This window comes from Cupressus sempervirens, chromosome 2, assembly GCF_028749045.1.
Source record: "Cupressus sempervirens isolate cs-2001-9-10 chromosome 2, ASM2874904v1, whole genome shotgun sequence".
In the NCBI taxonomy this organism is placed as follows: Eukaryota; Viridiplantae; Streptophyta; class Pinopsida; order Cupressales; family Cupressaceae; genus Cupressus; species Cupressus sempervirens.
Window position 1 is genome coordinate 654555470 of NC_143119.1, and position 23201 is coordinate 654578670.

A 23201-nucleotide genomic window follows, 5' to 3' on the forward strand; every position below is an offset into this window, starting at 1 on the left:
TATAATTGTAACATGCTAAAAACTTCTGAAAATTTTGTACCTACTAACAAGGAATCTATAGACCATCATAATAACAAGCTGAAGCAAATTGAATAGTCACTGAAGATGAAAGAAATTGGAATGAGTGAATATCACATAAAACTAGTTCTATCTTTGACATCTCTTCTCGAGTCTCCTTGTCATTATGGGAGACCCTCTAAAGTGAAGAGACCTTTTGTGTTGACACTTGAAACTAAGTATGATGGTACTTTTTTTGAAGCTACTATTCATCTCGAGTAGGAAGCTAAAAATAGAGTTATTGCTACATTGATCTACAAAGAGGAAACTCCATTTGACCTCATTGAATAGTCTTGTGAAATTACTCCTAAGAAGTATGGTTACGGTATCAGACTCATGAAACACTCTGGCTACAAAGGGACTAGACCTATTGGATGCAATAATTTTTTTCTAATTGATCCTATCAAAGACATAGCTAGAAGGAATTGAGACACATCTTTTCTAGGCTTTAAGAAGATTCCCTTCCATCTAGGTAGTAACAAATTCATACTAGAACTTGAGAGTTCATCTAAAAATGAATCACAAGCTGAGTCTGATGAACATGAAGACAATGTAGAACTAGATGAATTTGTACCATGTGTCAATGCCATGGATAGCGATACTGATTATTTTGAGGATACTACTAGTTCACATCATACCCAACAAGAATAGGGAGAGTCTAGTCATGCTTTACAAATTGAGTACCTTTGTAAAAATCTAGATGATGAAGGAGAATTTGTTCTTATCACTATTGTGGAATTCTATAGTCTATGTCCATTTAGTATGGATTCTCAAGAGTATGAATTTGACTCTCTCTCAGAAGTAACTACAAATAAAGATAGAGATCCAATTCATGTCTATGAAAACATCCTTGAAGTAGGTGAATCATCTAGGATTAGGTTGGGTGAGTCCTATCCAACTAGTGTCCTTAAGTCTTTGATTAATGATGTTAGTGCTCAAAGGCATTCGAACATGCTTGTGAATGAAGCCACTCTAGGTCTCAAATTTCTCATCCAAGCATTTAATGATTATATTGTGAATGTAATTGAACCACCACATCTCTTTCACTCACCAATCCTAAGCTCATAGATTGGAATTCCAATGCATCTATGAAGTTCTCACATTCTAGAATGACTATGCTCTTGCTTGCTACTTAAACGTTATCGAACCAAGAACGTCCTTCACCAACAAAAAAAGCATTAACATGACTAAAGCTAACATCAAATATCTCAGTTATACAATCAATAAGAAAAGAAATAAAAGGTCTGATTGTGAAAACCATTATGGTAGTAACAAAACCTAAAAAAGTAAAAATAAAAGATATATCCAAGTGCGAAAACCTCTCTAAGGTGCCCGTGGATGAGATGTTTGATGCACTTCCTAGTCTTTTTTAGGAAAGATCATCAGTGTTAATAGAACCAACATAGTTGATCAACTTGGGAATAGCGGAACAACCTCACATGATACATCTTGCAGAATCACTATCTCTAGAAGAAAAGAGGAATTCATTGCTTTCTTCCAAGAGAAAAAGATAAAATTTAGATGGACATACTCAAACATGGCAGGATTAGATCCTCATCTCAGTATGCATCACTTGTCTATTGCACCAAGATTTAAATTAGTAAAATAGATTCTTAGTAAAATGCATCCTCATGTTGCATTGCTTGTCAAAGCTGAACTGGAGAAGCTTTTGAAAGTTGGTTTCATCTGTGCTATTGATCACATTGAATGGATATTAAACATCTTTCTAGTCTCCAAGCATGACAAATCTATTAGAGTCTATATAGATTTTTGAGATGTAAACTTAGCATGTCCAAAGGATGATTTTCCACTCCCTAAAATTGATATGATAGTGGACATGACAACATCATATGAGATGTACTCACTCATGGACATATTTTCTAGTTATAATTAGATCAAAACTACAACAAAAGATTAGGAAAAGACTGCTTTCACTTCTGTGTGGGGAACTATCTTTTGGAATGTGATACTATTTTGCTTGAAAAATGATGGTACTACGTATTAGAGGGTAGTTACTACAATTTTTCATGACATGATGCATAAAATAATGGAAGACTATGTCAATGATACTCTGTTTAAGAGCACAAAACAGAACACTCACCTTCAAGATTTGGGACCTATCCTAGATCACATGGACAAATTTAGTCTAAGACTTAATCCTAAAAAATGTGTGTTTGGTGTAACATCTAGTAAATTACTTGGATATATCATGTCGACAAAAGGAATAGAGGTTGATCGAGAGAAAGCTCAAGAAATGATGGACATGCCTTTGCCTTGAAATATTAGTTTAATAAGGGTCTTACAAGGATTACTTCAATCCATTCACAAATTTATCTCACAACTAGCAGACAGGTCATAACCTTTTACCAAGACTCTGCATAAAGGTGTCAAATATAATTGAAGCCAAGATTGTGATCAGAATCTAACATAGATAAAGCAATACCTTGCTAATCCATCGTTCTTGATGCCTCCTAGTCCATACTAATGACAAAATGTAGCTTGGAACTCGGTAACCATTGGAGGCTTAGTAGATATAGTGTCACTTGGTAGATACTGAATCCTTTGATTAACTTGTTGTCACTCAGTAAACACTACGCATCCATCACTTAGTAGAAACTGGCTTTACATCACACAAATTGATAACTTGGTAGACACTATGAAGCTTGGTAACCAATACCTATTTTATGAACACTGTAATCTCGATAAACATTGCTGAACTGCACACTCACTTGGTAGCTTCAAGAATGCTCGGTATGAATTGCTTAAGTGATGAACTTACAAGGTAACCATTGAATGATCGGTATAAACTATAGACTGAGTGATGATCTTGATAGCCATTCCAAATTGAATAAGTGTTATCACTAATGACAAATTCAACATAATGCCAACAATCTCCCCCTTTGGCATTAGTGACAAAAACACTTATGAGCCTTATGTACACTCACATACTGATTTTGGATTTTTAAAGATTTATCTTTGTAAAGCTATTTTATATACATATCTCACATATCTCCCACACACATATGGCATAGTATATACATAGCTTATCACTGTACATATATCAACCTATGTTCTCCCTTATTTTCTCCACAAGTCTCTTATCATTTCTTACTCCCATGTCTCCTACTATCTCTTACTCCCCCTTTTTGACAACAATGCTAAAGAGTATATGCAATATATTCAAATACAGACATCAAAATGTGAGAGAAATTTGGAGTGTAGCTTGAGAATAAGAGCCAATGTCTTATCCCAATTATCTTGCAAAATTTTGCAGGTGGAGAGTGCCACTTGAACTTCTGAAGAAAGTTCAATCATATGATCTGCTATGGAAAAATTGTTATCCTGAACCAATGTTTTTGAATATGCAATGTGTTTCTACATTGATTCCATAACTAGAAGGATCATATTTTATATATCAATCAATATGGACCTGATCCTGGCTTCCACTCATAGTAATTTTGCTTGCATTTCTGACAAACATTTCACCTTCATGTGATGTGATGAGCTTGAACTAGGGTCAAGCTGTAGGCTTTGAGCACCTTCCTTCATATCAATCTTACTTAGTTTATCCTTTATCTCCTTAGTATCCTTGGTAATATCAAAAAGGTTGCCAAAAAGTGATGTTACATTGGTGAAGGATTGTTAAAAATTGCTCAAAATTGTAGATAGCTCTACCTGGTTTATAGCAATGTGCTGAGCAATGTGCTCAAGCACCTAATTATCAAACTTCTTCTTTGCCTTCTCTATGAGCTTTTCTTGGCCAAAGGTATCCTAATTGAACTTATTTAAAACTTCTTCCAATTACAACAAAATGTGTTTAGATGAGTCAACATCAACAACTATAGCCTCAGTTATTATATTTTTGGCATTTTCAATTATGGTGAACTCTCTATCTCTCATTTCTTAATTATCTCTGCCTTGCCTTTTTCTCTAAAAGCTAACTGACCAATACAATTAGAGAACTGGCAGCTATGCATGCTGCTGAAGTACATTGCTTAGGAGGTGATGAAGAGGGTTGTATCTCATTAGACAAGGTGGCTGACACTTCCATTGTAGATACTTGGAGCTATGAGCTAGCAATTTCAGATGATATATTTGAGGTGATCGCAATCATACTTGCTAAAGCTATCTCCAACCCCGATGATGTAGCAGTTTTAGGTGGAGAATGAGGAAGGGAAGTAATGACTTCTATTGCTATTTTCATAGGATCATCTTCTTCATCTTCTTCCTTGTCTTCCTCTTTCACTTCTTCCTCCTTCTTTTCATCATCAACCATTAATGTCTGATAAACTTGAACATCAAAAGTAACCCATGTTGTGTTATCCTCTTCATCATCATCACTGTCACCATCATCATCCTTCATTTCCACTGGATCATCACTAGGCTTATGTAGATGATAGATGTTCTTCCACATGTTTTTTTCATCTCTAACAACATGCTCAATATCTTTGATTAAAATCAAAAATTTGTGGAATCTAATCATTATTTTACCTTCATTGTCTTTCATGGCTGCCTTGACTTTTGCATCTATAAGATTTGGCAGTAACCTCCTCAGAGATTGTTCATAAATATCTTTTGCTATCTGTACAAAAAATTCGTACCTTGGTTGCAATCTTACTAACAATTCTTTTGAGATTTTAGGAGCAATTTGATCCAGGGAATACTTCCATTTTCCCATTTTGGTGAGCACCAATTCCTCAATTTTCATCTTTTCAGCATTAGGCCTTTGTCTCAAACTTGAGAGCCTTGAAGTTTGTTATGCCTACTATTTCTTCCATTTGTTTCAATATTCCTTGGAAGGTAAGTGGGGGCTTGCTAAGCACAACTTCACCTTTTCCTTTTCCTTTTGATCTCCTAGTGAAAATAGTTGTGGAGGCCATTGGTGGCTTGGTAATGATTACCCTAGCCTTTTTCTTTGTTGGCTCTACCTCCTTCTCAACTTCTTGTTCTTCTCCTTCTTCTCCTTCTTCTTCTTCTTCATCCTCTCCTTTGCCCTCACATTAGAGGACTAGTGGAAATTTTTCATCTTAGCTATCTTCCTCTTTCCTTTGCTAATTACTTGGGGTAGCTTTATTTTAAGCTCAATTCTAGCTTTGGCCTCATCATATGTACCAATAATTGGTTGCTTGGGATCTATAGGTTCATTTATGAAGGCTTCAGTATTATCCTTGGTTTCATCAATATTTACCTCATATGGGAGAGGTTTTACCCATGTAAATCAGCACTTGATTGCCTGAATGTACACTTTATCACAGTCAATCATGAAGCACACATCATCTTTATAATGTTCAACAAGTTTAGGAGGAATCCTGAACCTGTTGTTCATCCTTTCCTTGAAATCTTCAAAGTAATTATCCATAATGCAATTAAAGTTTACACCCATTTATGCAATGAACTCATTTATCTGTTACAAGATAGGAACATCTTTTCTCCACACAACATAACCTTTAGATGGGAAAAAAATTTGCACATAAAAGAAAGACATGTCAACAAAGAACCAAATTTGCAAGGGTTGTTCTTTGAAGTCCTAATACTGTCCATATTCTTGTTCAATTAGTTTAGCAACTTAACTCTGACAAGTCAAATTGCATGTTTTTCTTTACAACCTTAAATGCTAAGTCCGCTGCCTCACATGGAACATTGTTTAATCGACTAGAGCTACAAATCTTTTGGGAAATTACATAAATACCAAATCTCAATTCCACATTAGAAACAATGCTAATTTTAAAACCTCTACCATCCCACTCAGCAAGGGTTTTCCTCTGGAGTTCATCCCAACTTGGGGTTTTGGTAGATTTTGCTTTGTTCAGCATGGGGAGACCAGTACTCTTATGAATCATCTTCTTGGTTATTAACACAGGCTACTCTAACCATAATTGACCATTGTGCACACGACTAAGAATGTATCTAATCCACTTAATTTGAAAACTTCTTGGCAGGTGTGTGATATGAGTTAACCCTTTTGCTTCTAGGTGCTTATGCTCGAGTTTTAATGAACCATGAACACACATCTCACCTAAAGCACTATCCATTTCTAGGGTTCCAATTTCCTAAATAGAGCACTTAAAATGAGTAAGAATGTTCTTAATTAATAGTACCTTTTGTGGAATTTGAGATTGTGCACCATTAGGGTTGAGTGCTTTAGTAGCTGCTGGAACTAGCTTGAAGTTTGGTGCTTTCCACTCCACACCCTTAACCAACATTTCTAAACCTCTTTTTTCCTTGCTAATGCTAGTGCTTCTAGATGCCATCATTACATGGTGAGTGAAAGATTTTTTTTGAACAAATTGTTAACTGGAAATTCTAAAATTGTGGTGAAAAATGAAGTCAAATTTTTCCCTTTATGATGAAAATTCACCATTAATGCTAGGTACCATAATGACATAGTGCATGACAGACTATCATCCACTCACTAGCTAAGTAGAAACTTATGATTTGGTGATCAAACAAACTTTCATTACTCCCGACCTCACTCGGTAAAACCTGATTTCATGTGATTCCTTTGTATGTGAAATACTGATTTGGATCTTCTGCTTTTGTCCATTTGGAACTACTTGAGATATAGCTTGAAAATATAGTTCTAGTTCCTCCTTCATGAGTCTAATTGGAAATGGTGGAGTCACCCACTTTTTGAGTGACATGGCCATCATTTGAACTGTTCTGCTAGGTAGATTTGGGAATCCACTACTGTCTCATCTGCTTCCTGATGTTATCCATTTTAGGTTTCTTGACATCTTCAATTCTTCCTATATTCATGTAGTTTTTAGCTATATGACCAATTCCAGTGCACGTATAGCATCTTACTGTTGAATCTCTCTTTCTCAAGTGATGCCTTGTATAGTCTATGCCAATGTGTCTGTATTCTCCACAATGGTGACATCTACACCAAGTATTGTAGTCCCATCCAAAAATTGCCTTGACTATTTGCTTAGTTGGATTAAATGTTTTAGATCTACATTGAGATGCCTTGTGTCCTTGTTTCTTGCATTTGTGACATTTACCTTCAAATTTTGGTTTCTCCTTGCATTCATTATCTTTATGACCATATTTACTGCAATTGTAAAAAAAATTATTGAATTTTGCCTTTCCATTGCTCCAAAATTTGTTTGATGTATGATCTAACTTACCATAGTGATTGTAAGTAGGTCTTTGATTCCTTTGGGCACCTTGTTTGATTCCTTTCATTGATTTTCTTTTGAGAGATTAGATCAGCGTTCAATCTTTCATTGATTTGTCTTTCAGTGATTAGATCATTCCTTAAACTTTCATTTTTAGATCTCAGATTCATGATTTCCTCATTTGCATTGGAGAGCTGATTGATAAGACTTTCTTCTTGAAGGGATTGACTTTGATTTGCATTGTTCCTTGCCTCCAAGTCTTCACTAGCCTTATTCCTTTGTTCCAAAATAACACACATTCTTACTGACTGAACTTCTTGTTCTCTTTTCATTGTGCTTACCTCTTCTTGCAAAGAACCATTCTTTTCTAGGATTTCTTTGATTGCTTCATTTGATTCATCTAAATTGCTTGAAGGGAAAAATTCATCAATCTTTTCTTCAACATACTGGTGGTCATTCATTTGTCTTGCAAGTTCCTTCCTTCTTTCCAGGGATTGGGAATGATGTTCTTTTGCTTCCTTGAGATGAGCTATGGCCATTTCCAGATCTAGCTGCTCATTATCAATAGCTTTATCAAGTCTCAATATCTCTATTGTCCTTGATCTTTGCTCAAGTTGTCAAGCTTTATCCTAAGAACCACTTTGCTTTGATACCAATTGTTGGAAATAATCAAGACTAGCTAGGTTACTAAGAGGGGAGGGATGAATCAGTAACCTCAAAAAGTTTAAATCAATTCAATACTTTACCATATAAATCATTTACCATTTATTCATTCATCTAATCTACTACATACATGAGAAAATATAAACATTCATAACACATGAACATAGTATTTTGGTGACCCAAAATCCTTCAAAACAGAAAGTAAAACTGGGGTGGGGATGATACCCAAAAAACTTCACTATTGCACTATAAAGTTGGCATGTTAGGGCTTACATTGACCACTTTTGATGATCTACCCCATTAAGAGCAATTTGGACTGCTAGATCCACCTTGTTAGAGGTTTTACAAACATAGAATTAAGTATGCACTCTGTTAAGAGATTTATACAAAGACTGTTAAGTCTAACCTGTTAAAGGATTCAGAAAATCGATTCACCTATCAGGATGAAATAGTATATCTAACTTACAACTTGATTGCTGATTAGATCTTTGAAGTACAGATCACCTTTTGTGACTGATATATCTTTGTTGCTCCTTAATGACCTTGCTATAAACTCTTCTTTGCTGCTGATTCACATTCACTCTTCTCAAAACATTACATATCATTCCTTGATATTCTCATCCATATATTGCAAATGATACAATACATTACATATATACCATTCCAACAATTACTGTTACAAGGTCACCTAAATCACAAGTAAACAAAACATTACTGAGTCAGCCAATCGGTAGAAAACTCGGGCTCTTCATGCTGACTTGGTGACCTTCTGATACTCAACATCCATTACAGTACTCAGCATCATCATGCACTTGGTAGAAGTGAAAGTTCGGTCCATACTAATCATACATCATAGCTTGGAACTCGGTAACCATTTGAGACTTGGTAGATATAGTGTCACTCAGTAGATACTGAATCCTTCGATTACCTTGCTATCACTCGATAAACACTACACATCCATCATTTGGTAGAAACTTGCTTTACATCACACAAATTGATAACTCAGTAGACACTATGAAGCTCGATAAACACTGTTGAACTGCACACTCACTTGATAGCTTTAGGAATGCTCAGTATGAACTTCTTAAGTGATGATGAACTTACAAGGTAACCATTGAATGCTCGATATAAACTATAGACTAAGTGATGAGCTCGGTAGCCATTCAAAATTGAATAAGTGTTATCACTAAAAAAAAATACAAAATAATGCCAATAGTCTCCCCCTTTGGCATTAGTGACAAAAACACTTATGAGCCTTATGTACACTGACATACTGATTTTGGATTTTTCAAAATTGATCTTTGTAAAGCTGTTGTATATACATATCTTACATATCTCACATATCTCCCCCATACATATTGTATAGTACATACATAGCTTATTATTGTACATATATCAATCTATTTTCTCCCTTATTTTCTCCACAAGTCTCTTATCATTTCTTACTCCCATGTCTCCTACTATCTCTTACTCCCCCTTTCTGATAATAATACCAAAGAGTATATGCAATATATTCAAATAGAGGTAACAAAATGTGAGAGAAATTTAGAGTGTACCTTGAGAATAAGAGCCAATGCCTTATCCCAATTATCTTGGAAAATTTTGTAGGTGGAGAGTGCCACTAAAACTTTTGCAGAAAGTTCCATCATATGATCTGCTATGGAAAAATTGTTATTCTAAACCAATTTTTTTGAATATAAAATGTGTTTCTACATTGATTCCATAACTAGAAGGATCATATTTTGTATATCAATCAGTGTGGATCTGATCTTGGCTTCCTCTCTTAGTAATTCTACCTACATTTTTGACAAAAAATTTCACCTTCATGTGATGTGATGAGCTTGAACTAGGGTCAAGATGTAGCATTTGAGCACTTGCCTTCATATTAGTCTTATTTAATTTATCATTTATCTCCTTAGTATACTCGGTAACATCACAAAGCTTGCCAAGAAGTGATGTTAGATTGGTGAAGGCTTGTTCAAGATTGCTCAAAATTGTAGATAGCTCTACCTCGTTTATGGAAATGTGCTCGAGCATGTTATTATCAAACTTATTCTCTACCTTTTCTATGAGCTTTTCTTGGCCATAGGTATCCTCATTGAACTTATTTATAGCTTCTTCCAAGTGCAACTAAATGTGTTGATATGAGTCAAAATCAACACCTATAGCCTTAGTTATTATATTTTTGGCATTTTCAATTATGGTGAACTCTCTATCTATCTCATCTCTTAATTGTGGCATTCTCATTTCATCAACTGTGGCATTGTCCAAATCCAACTTAGGAATTACAATTTCTTTGTCCAAGTCAATGTCTTCATCAATAGCTTTTGTAGTAAGCATAAGTTTTAGAGGAGTCTTTGGTTTTACTTTTGAGCTTACATCCTTGGACTTAAAAATAGAAACAATAATAGAAATAGTTGGACTTGCAGAAAAGACTTGCATAAGTCCAGTTGAAGGAAAACTAAAAGAAGTACTAATTGTGTCCAAAAATGATGTACTATTAAAAAATGAAGTACCAATAGGTGGCATAGACATTGAAATACTTACAACTGAAGAACTGGTTGGAACAAAAATTGGTGCAGTTAAAGCTGAAGTTGACAAAACTATAGAACATACTAGAAAACTTACCATACATGGTGCTGAAGAAATTCACACAATTGGAGAATTGGCAACTATGCGTACTACTGAAGTAGATTGCTCAGGAGCTGATGAAGAGGGCTACAACTTGGTAGATGAAGTGGCTGATACTTCCATTATAGATACTTGGACCTGTGAAGTAGCAAGTGAAGATGATATATCTGAGCTGGTGGCAATTATACTTGCTAAAGCTATCTCCAACCCTAATGATGTAGCAATTTTAGGTGGAGAATGAGGAAGGGAATCAATGACTTCAACTGTTATTTTCATAGGATCATCTTCTTCATCTTCTTCCTTGTCTTCCTTTTCAACTTCTTCCTCCTTCTTTTAATCATCAACCCTTAATGCCTGATAATCTTTAACATCAAAAGTAACACATGGTGCGTTATCCTCTTCATCATCATCCTTGATTTCCACTGGATCATCATTAAGTTTATGTAGATGATAGATGTTCTTCCACATGTTTGTTTTATCTCTAACAACATTATCAATATCTTTGATTAAAATCAAACATTTGTGGAATCTAATCATCATTTTACCTTCATTTTCTTTCATGGCTACCTTGACTTCTACATTTGTAAGATTTGGCAGTAACCTCCTCAAAGATTATTCATAAATATCTTTTTCTTTCTATAGAGAAAATTCCCACCTTGGTTGCAATCTTACTAACATTTCTTTTGAGAATTGAGGAGCAATCTGATCTGGGGAATACTTCCATTTTCCCATTTTGGTGAGTTCCAATTCCTCAATTTTCATCTTTTCAGCATCAATCCTTGTCTCAAACTTGAGATCCTTGATGTTTGTGATACCTACTCCTTCCATCTATTTCAATCATTCTTAGAAGGTAAATGGGGGCTTGCTAAGCACAAATTCACCATTTCCTTTTCCTTTTCCTTTACTTCTACTGTTATTTTCATAGGATCATCTTCTTCATCTTCTTCCTTGTCTTCCTTTTCAACTTCTTCCTCCTTCTTTTAATCATCAACCCTTAATGCCTGATAATCTTGAACATCAAAAGTAACACATGGTGCGTTATCCTGTTCATCATCATCCTTGATTTCCACTGGATCATCATTAAGTTTATGTAGATGATAGATGTTCTTCCACATGTTTGTTTTATCTCTAACAACATTATCAATATCTTTGATTAAAATCAAACATTTGTGGAATCTAATCATCATTTTACCTTCATTTTCTTTCATGACTACCTTGACTTCTACATTTGTAAGATTTGGCAGTAACCTCCTCAAAGATTATTCATAAATATCTTTTTCTTTCTATAGAGAACATTCCCACCTTGGTTGCAATCTTAGTAACATTTCTTTTGAGAATTGAGGAGCAATCTGATCTGGGGAATACTTCCATTTTCCCATTTTGGTGAGTTCCAATTCCTCAATTTTCATCTTTTCAGCATCAATCCTTGTCTCAAACTTGAGAGCCTTGATGTTTGTGATACCTACTCCTTCCATCTATTTCAATCATTCTTAGAAGGTAAATGGGGGCTTGCTAAGCACAAATTCACCATTTCCTTTTCCTTTTCCTTTTCCTTTTCATATGCTAGTGAAAATAGTTGTGGGGGCTATTGGTGACTTGGTAATGATTATCTTGGCCTTCTTCTTTGCTAGCTCTGCCTCCTTCTCAACTTCTTCTTCTTCTTCTTCTTCTTCTTCTTCTTCTTCTTATTCTTCTTCTTCTTCATCCTCTCCTTTACCCTTGGTAAGCATTAGAGGACCAGTGGTAGTTTTCAGCTTAGTTATCTTCCTCTTTCCTTTCCTAATTGCCTAGGGTAGCTTGATTTCAAGCTCAATTCTTGCTTTTCGCTCATCATATGTACCAAAATTTGGTTTCTTGGGGTCTATAGGTTCATTTATGAAGGCTTCAATAATATCCCTAGTTTCATCAATATTTACCTCATATGGGAGATGTTTTACCCATGCAACTCAGGGCCTGACTGCCTAAATGTACACTTTATCACAATCATCCACAAAGAACACATCATCTTTATAATCCTCAACAAGATTAGGAGGAATTTTGAACCTATTTTTCATCCTTTCCTTGAAATCTTCAAAGTAATTATTAATAATGTTGTCAAGGTTTACACCCATTTTTGCAATAAACTCATTTATTTGATAAAGGATAGGAACATCTTTTCTCCGCACAATAGAACCTGTAGATGGGAAGAAAATTTGCACATAAAAGAAAACACATGTCAACAAAGAACCAAATTTGGAAGGGTTGTTCTTTGAAGTCCTAATACTATCCATATTCTTGTTCAATTGTTTTAGCAGTAACTCCGACAAGTCAAGTTCCATGTTTTTCTTTACAACCTTAAATGCTAAGTCCACTGCCTCACATGGCATGCTGCTCAAATGACTAGAGCTGTAAATCTTGTGGGCAATTACATGAATACCAAATCTCAATTCCACATCAAAAATAATGCTAATTTTCAAACCTTTACGGTCCCAACTCGGCTAGGGTTTTCTTCTGCAGTTCATCCCGACCTAGGTTTTTTGTAGATGTTTCTTTGTTTAGCATCAGGAGACTAGTAATCTTATGAATCATCTTCCTCATTATTAACACGGGCTGCTCTAACCATAATTGACCATTGTTCACATGACTAAGAATGTATCTAATCCACTTAATTTAAAAACTTTTTTGCAGGTGTGTGCTATGAGTTAACCCTTGTGTTTCTAGGTGCTTATGCTCGTGTTTTAATGAACCATCAACACACATCTCCCCTAAAGCACTATCCTTTTCTAGGGTTCTAATGTCCTAAATAGAACACTTAAAATGAGTACAAATTTTGTTAATTAATAGTACTTTTGGTGAAATTTGAGATTGTGCACCATTAGGGTCGAGTGCTTCTGCAACTGCTAGAACTAGCTTTAATTTTGAGGGTTTCCACTCCACACCCTTAACCAACATTTTTGAACCTCTTTTTTCCTTGCTACTGCTAGTGCTTTCAGATGCCATCATTTCTCAGTAAGTGAAATAAATTTTTTGAACAAATTCTTCACTGGAAATTCGCTCGAAATCACCTAGATGCACCTGGAAATCTCTTAGCTCTGTGAATTCTGAAATTGCCATGAAAAATGAAGTCAAATTCTACCCTTTATGATGAAAATTCACCATTAATGCTAGGTACAATAATGACATAGTGCATGATAGACTGTCATCCACTCACTAGCTCGGTTGAAACTTGTGATTCAGTGATCAAACAAACTTTCATTACTCCTGACCTTTCTCGGTAAAACCTGATCTCATGTGATACCTTTATATCTGAAATACTAATTTGGATCTTCTGCTTTCTTCCATCTAGAACTGCTCGAGATATAGCTTGAAAATATAGTTCCAGTTCCTCCTTCATGAGTCTAATTGGAAATGGTGGAGTCACCCACATTTTGAGTGACATGGCTATCATTTGAATTGTTCTGCACGGTAGATTTGGGAATCCACTGTTGTCTCATCTACTTCCTAATGTTATCATCTTTAGCTTTCTTCTCATCTTCAATTCTTCCTATATTCATGTAGTTTTTAACTATATGACCAATTTTACTACACGTATAGTTTCTTACTATTGAATTTCCCTTTCTCAAGTGATGCCCTATATAGTCTATGCCAATATGTCCATATTATCCACAATAGTGACATCTACACCAAGTATTGTAGTCCCATACAAATATTTCCTTGATTATTTGTTCAGCTAGATTGAATGATTTGGATCTACATTCAGATGCCTTGTGACCTTGTTTCTTGCATTTGTGACATTTAACTTCAAATTTTGGTTTCTCCTTGCATTCATTAGCTTTATGACCATGTTTATTGCAATTGTAACATTTTCTGTTGAATTTTTCCTTTCCATTGCTCAAACATTTGTTTGATGTATGACCTAACTTACCATAGTGATTGCAAGTAGGTCTTTGATTCCTTTGGGCACCTTGTTTGAAGGATTCACCTTCTTCTTTGTAACCAAGTCCTGCTTTACCTTTTTGCCTATGAAGGTTCTGCTCACTTTGCTAACTCAATTGATCCATGTTTGCTTGAGATTTCATCATCCTTTCATTGAGTTTCTTTTCTGAGATTAGATCAGCTTTCAATCTTTCATTGATTTGTCTTTCAGTGATCAAATCATTCCTTAGACTTTCATTTTCAAATCTCAAATTAATGATTTCCTCATTTGCATTGGAGAGTTGATTGATAAGACTTTCTTGCTGAAGGGATTGACTTTGATTTTCATTTTTCCTTGACTCCAAGTCATCACTGGCTTTATTCCTTTGTTCCAAAATTTCACACATTCTTATTGATTGAACTTCTTGTTCTCTTTTCAATTTTCTTACCTCTTCTTGCAAAGAGCCATTCTTTACTAGGAGTTATTTGATTGCTTCATTTGCTTCATCTGAACTACTTGAAAGGAAAAAGTCTTTAATCTTTTCTTCAACATATTGGTGGTCATTCAATTATCTTGCAAGTTCCTTCCTTCTTTTTAGGGATTGGGAAAGATGCTCTTTTGCTTCCTTGAGTTGAGCTATGGCCATTTCTAGATCTAGCTTCTCATTGTCAATAGCTTTATCAAGTCTAAATATCTCCATTATCCTTGATCTTTGCTCAAGTTTTCAAGGTTTATCCTGAGAACCACTTTGCTCTGATAACAATTGTTGGAAATAATCAAGACTAGCTAGGTTACTAAGAGGGGAGGGGTGAATCAACAACCTCAAAATCTTTATATCAATTCAGCACTTAACCATATAAATCATCCACCATTCATTCATTCATCTAATCTACTGCATGCATGAGAAAACATAAACATTCATAACACATGAACACAGTATTTTGGTGACCTAGAAACCTTCCAAATAGAAAGTAAAACTAGGGTGGGGATGATACCCACAAAACTTCACTACTGCACTATAAAGTTGGCCTGTTAGGGCTTACATTGACCACTTTTGATGATTCCCCCCATTAAGAGCAATTTGGACTACTAGATCAGCCTTGTTAGAGGTTTTACAAACATTCAATGAAGTATGTACTCTATTAAGAGATTTATACAAAGATTGTTAAGTCTATGAGTTGTTAAAGGATTTAGAAAACTAATTCACCTATCAGGATGAAACAATAGATCTAACTTAAAACTTGATAGCTGATTAGATCTTTGAAGTACATATCACCTTTTGTGACTTATATATATTTGTTGCTCCTTAATGACCTTGCTATAAACTCTGCTCTACTGCTAATTCACATTCAATATTATCAAAATATTACATATCATTCCTTTATATTCTCATCCATATATTGCAAATGATACAATACATTACATATATACCATTCCAACAATTACAATTACAAGGTCAGCTAAAACACAAGTAAACAAAACATTATGAGTCAGCCAATCAGTAGAAAACATGGGTTCTTCAAGCTGACTTGGTGACCTTCGGATACTCGACGTCCACTGCATTACTTAGCATCATCATGCCCTCGATAGAAGTAGAAGCTCGATCCATACTAATCACAAACCATAGCTTGGAACTCGGTAACCACTGGAGACTCGGTAGATATAGTGTCACTTGGTAGATACTAAATGCTTTGATTACCTTGCTATCACTCAGTAGAAACTAGCTTTACATGACACAAAATGATAACTCGGTAGACACTATGAAGCTCGCTAACCACTACTTGTTCAATGAACACTATATGCTCGGTAAACACTGCTAAACTACACACTCACTCAGTAGCTTCAAGAATGCTTGGTATGGACCGCTTTAGTGATGAACTTACAAGGTAACCAATGAATGCTTTGTATAAACTATAGACTGAGTGATGCACTTGGTAGCCATTCAGAATCGAATAAGTGTTATCACTAATGACAAATACAACTTAATGCCAACAAAAGGTTCCTCTATGCACCTTGGGACCTAAATACTCCCTGTTGACCAAGAATAGTTGCCATATAAATTAAATTATTCTTAGCCTAAGAGGGATAAATTTAGGCAATATATGGTGTGGCCGGGGAAAACCATAAACTCTCATGATAGAAAATGTGGGAAATAGGAAAATATCTCTCCAATTATGGTCAAGTCTCTTTCCCTCAGGAAGTAGGGCTGGTCTCAAAAGGCCCTTCAATATATCAGGAGCCCTAAAATATCCTAGATCTAACATTTTCATAATTGTAACACTAAAATTATGGAAAAATGATACAAAATTATAAAAATGATATGTTCTATCCCATAACCATGTTCATAAATGCATTGGTAGACTTCCATTTATATTAGAAGTTTGATCGATGAAATCATAACTTATGTACCCTATATTCTTGTATAGAGTTAGATGCATCAGTAGTGAATAGTTAAGGAAGGTGAAATCCTTTAATTCCCCACTCCGAGCCTTGGCAATATTCTTTTGCTTTAATTCTAGAATATTATTGACATAATCATATTCCCCACTATGGTAAGCATCTTGTACATCTCTTGCAATTATGAATTCTGCCCATAAACCATATCGATCCCATCCTTACCCACCATCTTATGAACACCATTTACAATTTTAACAAAATAATTCTTGAATTTTTTCAGTGGCATCATCTTGTCGACCTTCTTAGTGTAATCACCCACTTCTTTCAGGTCCATGGGAATATGTTGTAGCATTGATCTCCTAGTGTATGCCTTGGTGTTTGCTTCGAATATCATCCAATAGTACAAAATCATCTTCTTTCGTCTCATGTTGCTACAACAGATCTTTGTATAACAATTTCTCATTGAATATGACATCCCTTCTTCTTAGAATTTTATAATTTTTAAAATCCCAAAGCCTATAACCAAATTCATTAATAACAAGATATTTCTCATGAAGCATTTATTTAATATGAAAATTCCATAAGGTGGATCTATTGCAAATCATTTAAATGAGTATAATACTATTACTAGTCAATTATCTTCTGTGGGTATCAATTTTGATGAAGAAATTAGTGATCTCTTGATTTAATGTATATGAACATATTCTTGATCATCCTCTAGAAACTTCTCTAGAGTTCTTCTGTTAGGTCGATACCTAATCATCACCTTGAATTTAATGATCCAACTCAATAATCTTATCATCAACACATTTTATATCTCCTAAGAAATCAACTATGTTGGCTTGATCTTACAATTTCTTTGGATTTGATCTTTTACTATCACTCGACAATCACTTAATTTTGTTACTAAGTCAATAATGAAATACTCGAGCATTGTTTAAGCTTTTTGGCTCAGTATCAACTAACTTTCTCGGTTGATACTAATGCTCAGACAACACTAGATTTGATCGGCACTAATTGTGGCTCAGTTGACACTAGCATTACTTAGCACCCCTTAGTATTTTACTTTTTTGTTCAGCTAGGCTTAGCCTTCTTGACATAAATAATTACTTTACTTTGTCAAAGTCTATCTAATCATTTGTCCATTGTAACTTCCTTTTCATAACCTCAACCTTTCCTCTAGGTGCTATAGTTATGAATAACTCTCAAATCCTCTTCATCGATCAAATAGATACCATGTTTAGATTAGGTAGTAATATGTCTCATCCATATGTTTGACATCAATGCCAAAATAAAAATTGATCCAATTATAAGTTTCCAACATACCCAAGATTATCTATCATACTCAAATAGGGTATGTGAAAGGGAGATACATACGGGAAAACCTAATCACCTACTAGGAAGCCATGTACTGGGCCAAATTATCAAAACAAAACCTAGTAATGTTCCTAATTGACTACGATATAGGCTATGATAGAATAGAGTGGAAATTTATCAAAATGATGATGGAATGCCTTGGGTTCCTAGAATTATTTATAAGAATAGTCTTCATACTCATGAGAGATGCTACAACTTTGGTTGAGGTTAATGGTTCAAGATCCAATGAATTCCACATATTGAGGTATGTACAACAAGGATGTCCTCTTCCATCTTCCTTCTTTTTTCTAGCTATAGACTACCTTCACTACATCCTTATAGATGGGTCTCTATCACCTAGAGTTAAGGGTGTCTTACTCTGAAACCTGGAGAAAATCTAAAATGTGCAATTTGTTGATGATATTGCTTTCCTAATTGATCTTTCATAAAATAATGTTGAAAATATTGTAAAGAAGTTCGATATATTTTTTAAAGCTTCAAGTAGTCAAATTTCCATCAGTAAATCAATAATGCTAGGATGGCAAGATACCCCACAAGACTGGTATGACAAATTTTGGGTTCTCATGGAGAGGGCCAAACCACACTGTTAAATATCTTGGCATACCATTCTTAGTATCCCCTAATATCAATAACATGTGGAACTGGGTAAAATGCAAAATTGAAAAGAAGAAGTGGAACATAAATTACCTATCCTTAGCTAATAGAATACAAGTTTGTCAGATGGTCCCAACTGCATACACTATTCACTACTCCTCATCCTAGTTGTTCAATCAAGCACACATCAACCACATTTAGAAAGTGATTATGAATTTTTTGTGGTCACATGGAAGAGTTTAGTAAAAAAAACATGCAGTAAAATGGGTCTGGTGTATCAAAAGGAAATAAATTGGAGGGTTACGGTTGAAGGATTTTAGATGGCAAGGATGTGCACTAGCAATCAAGTGGGTAGCTAAGGCATTACAAGGAGAGGAACCTTTGAAATTCCTAATAAGGAATAATATTTCTAGAGGGGTCCTTCAACTTGGGATCCTCCTATGTGGTAAATGGAAAATTAGGGTCAAATGTATTCAAGACTATATGGAAAGGATGGGAGTGGGTCAAACACTAGATAGGAGGAGCAAAGTTTATTGACAAGTCAAACAAGCTATGTGGTGAAAAATCACCATGGTGGAGCTTGGAGAGAAATAACAAACCTCTAGCCCTATTGCAAGGTTGTTTGGCCAAATATTGGTGCAAAATTGGTATTTCAAAATTTGGCAACCTCATTATAGATGAGATATTTTTTCAATTGGAGGAACTGGCAAGAAACTATCCCCTACCACACTCACATAAGAGAACCTATTCTATCTTAAGAGAAGCCTGGTTACAAGCCAAACAACCCTTTAGCTATGGGGAAATCACAAATAGACTCTCTAATATAAGATGGCCTAATAGGTCCCCCATTTTGGAAATCATAGCCAAATACATATACAACCTCCTTTTTTATTCAGATTCTATCTTTGACCATCTTAACTATAAATGGAGTATTGACCTTGACCAACCTATTTGATTAAATGCCCACACGCTCTCGAGCATAGACCCATTGAACCGAAGATCATCTCCTTTATTTAGTAAGCCTTACTGCATAAAATCCTAATCATCATGCCTACTAGTAATCCACATTCATGTATTGTCTGCTACCTTCCTTAGTCAATTGATCACATCCTTTTTGACTATCCCTTTATCAAGGGGTTTTGGATGCTTCTCGACATTAAAATTGGACATTGTATCTCCTATTTCATGTTATTACTAGCCACATACCTCATGTATCCAAAGGTTTTAATACTATCTGGGACATTTTCTCTTCTTTACTAGTATGGAAACTTTAGATTCATAGAGATGAGGATATCTTTAAGAGTGGAAATAAGGTTCTTACTGGGTCTCTATGGAGACTCATTATTCATCATATATTTTTGCAAGTCTCCATTAACTTCAAAATTAGGGAGAAAAAATTCCGGCCATTCTTTCCAATTCCGACGAGCCTTTCTCCGTTCCCCAAATTGCCTCCCTCATTTCTTCCTCCACTGGAAAATCTCCCATTAACTCCGACTACCTTGCCAGAATTCTCAGATTCCTCTCCTCTCATGTAGTCTTCTCCCAAACTCCAATCCTCTCCAAGAGCGGACAAGATGTGGAAAATGCATACAAATACGGATCGACGGGAATCTCAAAATTATTGGTAAAAGAGAAAGGGGGAAATTAAGGAAAATCAAAATCAAAATATTCTGCGGCGCTTCTGATGATGGAGACGAACCGCGATTTCCTGGAAGCGTGGCATCATTTGTACGACTGCACTGTCCATGGTGGATGTCCATTCGAGAGGGCTCACGGATCTCATATTTGGGATTTTGCCAATTCAAACCCTGATTTCAGTGCCATCATCAACGACGCCATGGCCAGCAACTCCCCACTGATAATGAATGTCTTCTTTGCAAATTATGACAGATTTGAGGGTGTCAAATCTCTGGTGGACGTCAGGGGAGGCATTGGATCGACGGGTTCCATGATTGTTCACAAATTTCCTCACATTCATGCCATTAATTTCAATTTGCCGCATGTCATTGCTTCCGCTCCAAAAGACATTCCTGGTATGAAAAATCCAAACTTTTTAAATTTTCAACAATCTACAGACATTTTAGTTTCCATATAAGTGATCAATCATGAAATTGTTGTAGGGGTTGAACATGTTGCTGGTGACATGTTTGAGAGTGTGCCTTCTGCTGATGTGATTCTTCTCAAGGTAAAATAATGTGTGTGAAAAGATTATCTATAGCTAATATAATGAATTTAATTGATTAATTATGGTTTCTTTGGTTTATGGTGAAATGCAGTGGGTTTTACATGATTGGAGTGATGAGGAGTTTGTGAGATTGTTGAAGAATTGTTACCAGGCGATTTCGGAGAAGGGGAAGGTGATAATTGTGGATGCAGTTGTGGAAGAGAATGGATGTTTGGGGTTGGCTTTTGATCTGTTCATGATGGCTCACACTCATGGTGGGAAGGAAAGATCTGAACATGAGTATAAGATTTTATCTCAAGCTGCTAGATTTAAACGTTATAATATTATTAAATTGCCCTTTGTTCAAGCTGTTGTAGAACTCTTTAAGTTCTGACTGACTTGGGAAACTTTCTCAACAAGATGGTATTGTAAAATATTATATATGAATAAAGAATTAGTAAGATGCACAATCTAAATAAGTTCATTGAGAAAGTTAGATTTTATTGATTCTTAAATTTCTTAGTTTAGATTCATAAAAAAGAATCAACATTAAAAACATTTTTAAGTTGAGAGGCTTTCTATAGTGTCTACAATTGTCTTCAATTTAAACATTTTTCACTTATGTAAAAAATGACAGTTGTTTCAACAATTTAAACATTTGTCACTTATGTAAAAAATAGATTGTTGTTTCAAAATTTTAAAATGAGTGTCATTTGAGAAATGTTTGTAACGTTTTGAAAAATAAATCGATACACTTAGAAATGTTTTATACATTTTATTACAACATAATAAAATGGAGCACCATAGTTACCAAGTGTTACTCCATTTATTCACCTCTGTCCCCACATATTCAAGAGGAAACTTCTTCACACTCATCATCTGCTGCAACAAATGAAGTGAAAATTAATAAGAAGTGCCACGTAGTGGCTTCTATTTTCCGTAGATTATAATAGTTTTAGTTAATTAGAATAATAATTTAAAAAATTAAAAATATTAAATATAATTTTATTACTAATTGATTAATATTTGATATATATTTTAGATAAAACTTTAATATAAAAAATGTAAGTTTCACATAAATGCAACGATACTATTATAACTACTTAATTGTATTTTAGTATATCTATATATTAATACATTAATATTATTTTTTACTATAGATAACTAAACATTTATAAAATGAATAGTATTAAGATTAGAGATTTTGGCCCTAGATAATCATCAAATAATTGTAGTAGATTTTAGTCTAATAACAACGTATTTTAAGAAAGATATAATTATTTATATTATATTTTTACCTTTTCCCTATCAATAGCATTTTCATTCATTACATATTTTATATAAGATAGAAAGGAAAGAAGGTCACATATTTTCTATGGCCATCATCAAATTAGAAGGTATCCTTCTTTTAGATAATTTAGATTTGATTTTTGTTTGCATTTAAGGCTTCTGAATATGAAATGGACATGATTATTCCATTCCACCAGTGCAAAAAAATTAACTTTGCAGTATAGAGTTCATATTCGCATAACATTTGTTAGATGCTAGGTTCGTCATGTACAAATCACAACTATATTCTTAGTGCCTAGCTCAAATCATATTTTTTAACTGTGTATAAATGTAGTTTTAATTCATAACAGTTACAAATAATTTGAGAAAACAAATTTGGCCTTCCTCAATTTTTTGTTGATTGAGATATTATCCAAGAAAGGTTTAAAATAAATCAAATAAACAACTTATATTTAGTGTTGGTAGATTAACAAATATATTATACCAATACAATTTGTAATAAGAGCTCAAAATGATTGAAATTTGCTATTGCAACGAATAAAGAGATATATTATTTCTATAGGCTATCTCCATGCTTTGTATAAATATATCATGTATATGCTTAAAGTGTGTGTCTGAGTCAAAAACTCTTCATCATTCATATCTTCACACATTGTGTCTTCATTTCTATTGTCAACTCTTAATACATTCTGGTTAATAGTATTTTTCTTTTGACTAAGTGTTTGATATTTTCTCAATGTTCTTGCTAGCTGGTTGAAATCTACTAGCAACCATTGAATTGCTTGTCATGGGAAGTGCCATACAGAACACTAAAGAGCATCTCCACCAGAAAACTCCAGCAATTTTGTTTGTTTCTTATTTCAAGTTTATAGCTTATTCATAGTTTAATATTTTAAATTTTTAACAAAATACTTTTAAAAAAAGATCAAAGAATTAGTGTATCACTTTCTTTGTTGCTATGTCAAGAGTCATATATTTGGATAGCTAGGAGAATATTTTATTATTTTAAATTGTG

The 23201-nt window shown here is 34.5% G+C and overlaps 1 pseudogene; it reads left to right on the top strand.

Annotated features, from left to right (window-relative positions):
• The first annotated feature begins 10512 nt into the window (after positions 1 to 10512).
• LOC149575076 ((R,S)-reticuline 7-O-methyltransferase-like) lies at positions 10513 to 21380 on the top strand (annotated as a pseudogene).
• Positions 21381 to 23201: the final 1821 nt, after the last annotated feature.